Genomic DNA, 4,972 nt, shown 5'->3' on the forward strand with positions numbered 1-4,972 from the left:
GCTCACATCTGCTCCTGGTGAGACCTCTGGAAGCTCACAATCATGGTGGAAGACGAAGAAGTAGCCTGTGCCTCACATGGCAAGAGAAGGAGCAAGAGTGGGAGGGAAGGGGTGCCGCACTCTATTTTTTTTTTTTCTTTTTTTTTGAGATAGGGCCTGGCTTTGTTGCCCAGGCTGGAGTGCACTGGCACAATCTTGGCTCACTGCAACCTCCGCCTCCTGGGCTCAAGTGATCCTCCCACCTCAGCCTCCCAGGTAGCTGAGACTATAGGTGGCGCGCCATCACACCCGGCTAATATTTCTATTTTTAGTAGAAATGGGTTTCACCCTGTTGCCGAGGCTGGTGTTGAACTCCTGAGCTCAAGGGATCCTCCTGCCTTTACCTCCCAAAGTGCTAGGATCACAGGCATGAGCCACTGCACTTGACCGCCACACTCTTTTAAACAGGCAGACCTCATGTGAACTACCAGACTGAGAACTCACTCACTGCCAAGGGGATGTCACTAGCCATTCATGCAGGACCTGCTCCATGACCCAATCATCTCCCACCAGACCCCACCTCCAACACTGACCATCACATTTCAACACAAGATTTGGAGAGGACAAACATCCAAACTATATCATCCCACTATAGTCCTTTCTCTCAAAGCAGCTAGAGAACGCTTTTCATAAGGTAAATCAGTGCATCCCACTTCTCTACTTAAAATATTTCAGTAACTTCCCATTCCCCTTAAACAACATCCAAATTCATTCCACAGCATAGTCATCAATGCTCCAGAGGGTCTGGCCCCTCCTGACCCTTTAGCACCTCCCTGTCTTTGTTCCCCCTCACTCACTGTGCTCCAAGCCCTTGACACACTTTCTGCGAACTCATGCCTGCCTCACACCCTTTGAACGTATAGTCTCTCTGCCTGTCTTCCCAGCACGTCGCAGGCTGGCTCCCTTCTTGCCAGCATCACCTGTCCTGACTGGCCCTTCTTAATGGCCCTCCTTTGAGGTGAAAAGAAGCTCTGTTACATCATAATCTCCTCCCTTGAGAACACGGACTACATTCTGAAAGTATACTGCTTATTCCTGCGCTCACTGTTTGATGTCTCTAGATTATAGGCGTTATGAGGGCAGGGTACTGGTTTAACACAAAATTCTTGGGACTTAGAACGCTGCCCAGCACAAATAATGATTTGATCAATAATCGTTGAAGGAATAGACTAAATGAAGGAACTGACAACTCAAAGGAAAGAGTAATGACTCCATGAAAGAGCCAAAAAAAGAAGAAAAAAAAGTGTTATGTTGCTAGGTAAATAATATTTACATTCATCTGTTATCAACGTCTCCAAAGCCTCTTTCAGTCTTAATCCCCACTGAGCCAGAAAGGTGAAACTATGAACCACGTTCTGGAACAAAGTACGTTGTCTCAGGTGGCTGGCCAGGCCATGCCACTCACTCTTTGATGTTGCAAATCTTTAGCCAAAGGCCCTTGGGCCATCTGTCAGGAGAGGCCATTCATTGCCAACAGGGCGGAAGGCACTCCCTGGAGCTTTACTCCTGACTTCACGAGTGAGGAAGGAAGCATTCAGCTGGCCATTTCTGCTCTCCAAGACACACGTTTGCCAACGTGATTGCATCTACTGCCGTATGCCTTTTGATGTTTCATTCATAAGAAGTACGCTATCCTATTGCAAGATTCCATGTGTCCAAATCAAACATCTGGGATCCTTGCACTCAAAGGCTGTATTGAGAACGGCTAGAAGCCCACTCTCTTGATTTATAAACCCCCCTTTTTATGATCTCTATTTTATTGAGTTTTTCTTTAATTATTTTCCCTTGGAATATGTCTGAGATACATTACTCAAGATGGAAAATTTATTAGTACTATTTTGAGCATATTGTCTGCATTTTAAATGCAAAAAGCTGTTCAGTGAAATGCACGCGTTATGTGCAATGTATTTTAAAGGCCACCTGCTCCTTTTCTTGCCTCAAGATACCTGTCTAAGGGAGGAGTGCCATATGGGCAGAAAGGGAAACACACTGAAATTATGAATAATAGGCTCCTCACAACCGATGTAAGATTGGCAACCATGGTAAAATCAATTGCTTTTTCCATTTTGCAAGAGGGACCACATAATGACAATAACTGGAAGGTATTTAGTACTTACAAGCATTCTGACATATCATCATATTTGCTCATCTCACCAGCTTGCAAGATGAGGAGGAAAACAAATTGTATTCCAACTCAACAAATGAGGAAACAAAACCTCAGAGAGGTTAAGTGAGTTTCCCAGAGCGACACAGCTCATAACGGCCAAGCTGGGGCTCAGAAGGGTGTCTCTGATTCCATGTCCAACACTCTTTCCCTCTGTTGCACTGCCCAGGGGAAAAGCAGAGACCTTCCTGAAAACCTGAGGCACAGAAACAATACAAACCCATGAGAAATAACGATAATAATGACCAACATTTCCCCAGTTCTGCGTATGTACCAGTCTCTGTTTGTTCCCCATTTACTGGGCATCCGTGATGTCAAGCCCTGTTCTGGGTGCTGGAGATGTTGCAGTGATCAAAACAGGGAACGGGGCCCTTGCCCTCACAGGGCTTACAGTCTGGATGAGGGTTTCTCAACCTCTTCTGTGTTGGCATGTGGGATGGGGGTTCTTTGGGTGGGTGTTCTTAACCCTGTGCACTTCTGCCTGTGACCACTGGGTGCCTGGAACACCCCACCCCTAGTTATGATCACTCCAAATGTCTCTAGACACTGACAGATGGCCCATGGTTGAGAACCGCCATTCTAGAGAGAAGAACAGTTCAGCGAAAAGATGAAAAAGTAAATGACATGGTGTGCCAGAGGGGAATACACACTATGGATAAAAATGATCCAGGGAAGTGGGGTAGCCCATGAGAGGGTGGTGTGGGTGGTAGTAGTCAGGGTAGCTTCACTGAGGAGGTGCCCTTGGAGCAAGGCTTACGGGAGAGCATGTGAGCAGGCAGGTGTGTGGGGACGTGCATTCCAGGAGAAGGAACAGCAAAGAGCAGAGTCTCCAAAGCAGCCGCGAGCCCAGCCTCCACCCAGCAGCTGGAGCTGGAGCCCTGTGGCTGAGGGAGGAAGGGGCTGGGACTGTCAAGGTCAGAATAGGGTAGTCGTGATGGAGGAGGGGGCAGGGCAGCGTGCACATGCGTTCTGAAGCTGGAGCCCACAGCATTAGCTAGTGGATTAAATGTGAGGTGTGAGAGGGAGAGATAAATCCAAGATGACTCCAGGAATCAGCCTGAGGAGCTGAAGGATTGCGCGGCCAGGAGAGGGTGGTTTGGGGAGCAGGGGCAGAGTCCAGGTTGATTTCAGTCAACTGGCAACATCTACTAAATATTCTTAGTGACTGCAAATAGATCTAGACTTGTGTAACCTTCCCAACACCCGAGAGAGACAGACAGAGTCACATCCCCACTTACAGATGAAGACCTCAAGACGCAGAGCGGTGGAGGGACTTGCCCGAGTCCTGGATCTGGGAGACTCTTGAGACCCTGGGATGGTCACATGGCCCCCGCACCTGTGCTGCCTCCCCTGTGGTGAAGGCGCAGCACAGGCGGGGCTGCAGGAGAGCGGCGGAGGGGTTATGCAGTAGCTATCTTTGGAGGCGTCACTGCCCACGGTGTTTTTAGGATGAATAATTGCTTTAATTCCTCAAGGCTTTATAAATAGATGGAGAGGTAATTATACACAGCAGGACAAAATCGACTGACTTTTTCTAATCCTTGTCACAGTGGCCTTCCCCCAGGAAAGCACAGCAGGGCCCTCAAGTCACCAGGCCTCACCAGGCCTGCGTCCTCACTGTGCGTCCTCACTGTGCGTCCTTCGCTGAACAAGCCAACCCAGGCTGGCCTCACCCCCAACCTTTATGTCCTTTCTTTGCAACATCAGGTTGTTTTTTTTAATTTCTTTCTGTATTCCTTTTTATTTTACCTCTCTGCTATATGTTGTGTGCTGCTGAGAAATTCAAAGGCTATGCCATAGGATAAAACATTATTAGGTTTTCTGTCTGCATCTTGTGCGCTTTAGAGAAAATGGAGTATCAACGTGTTGAAAGGAAATAATATTGTTGTCAGAGCACCCTGGTCACTCTCGGCCTCAGAGAAGTCTTATTCATGGGGAGTTCTCAGAACCTTTGGGGCTGCTCTTCTCCCTTTGTCCCTGGGGCCCCTCCTTCCTCTACCGCTCAGCTCTGACATAATCTCCTCCTGTAACTCAGGCAATCCCGGGCATAGCCTCCCATCGCCCCTGCCCCACCATTCCCCAATGAAGCCATCTGCCACATGCAACATGATTACTTCCCCAGGGGACTGAATGACAATGCAGGAGGGGACAGACACAAGAGACCTGGGTCTAGAAAGGCAGCTGGGGCCAGTTGCAAATGGAATCGGAATTGACCTGTGGGCAGCAGGAACCAACTGTCTTTCTTTCGGTAGGAGGGACCCTCACTCCTGTTTGAGTTTGGAGGGCACCCCCCTCAACACTGCTAAGTGTGGTGAGGGACAAGTTGGTGCGGAAACAGTTAGCGCTGTTTGCGTGGCGAGGTGTGGAGGGAGAGGGCGTGCCTTTATAAAAAAAAAGAATCCACGGCCGGCACAGTGGCTCACACCTATAATCCCAGCACTTTCGGAGGCCGAGGCAGGCAGATCACAAGGTCAGGAGTTCAAGACCAGCCTGGCCAACATAGTGAAACCCTGTCTCTACTAAAAATACAAAAATTAGCCAGGTATGGTGGCAAACGCCTGTAATCCTAGCTACTTAGGAAGTTGAGGCAGGAGAATCGCTTGAACCCGGGAGACGGAGGTTGTAGTGAGCTAAGATCGCGTCACTGCACTCCAGCCTGGGGGACAGAGCGATACTACGTCTCAGGAAAAAAAAACATATATATATATACACACACACACACACACACACACACACACACACACAGAAAATTAGCCGGGCACGGTGGCG

The 4,972-nt window shown here is 48.7% G+C and overlaps 1 long non-coding RNA gene across 1 annotated transcript; it reads left to right on the forward strand.

Moving 5' to 3' along the window:
* Positions 1–1,266: 1,266 nt before the first annotated feature.
* LOC105540046 lies at positions 1,267–3,723 on the forward strand. The gene is made up of 3 exons (XR_001006144.1): positions 1,267–1,297; positions 2,197–2,269; positions 3,366–3,723. It is a non-coding gene; the product is annotated as an uncharacterized LOC105540046 (long non-coding RNA).
* The last annotated feature ends 1,249 nt before the right edge of the window (positions 3,724–4,972 follow it).

Source organism: Mandrillus leucophaeus, unplaced genomic scaffold (assembly GCF_000951045.1).
Source record: "Mandrillus leucophaeus isolate KB7577 unplaced genomic scaffold, Mleu.le_1.0 Scaffold214, whole genome shotgun sequence".
NCBI lineage: Eukaryota > Metazoa > Chordata > Mammalia > Primates > Cercopithecidae > Mandrillus > Mandrillus leucophaeus.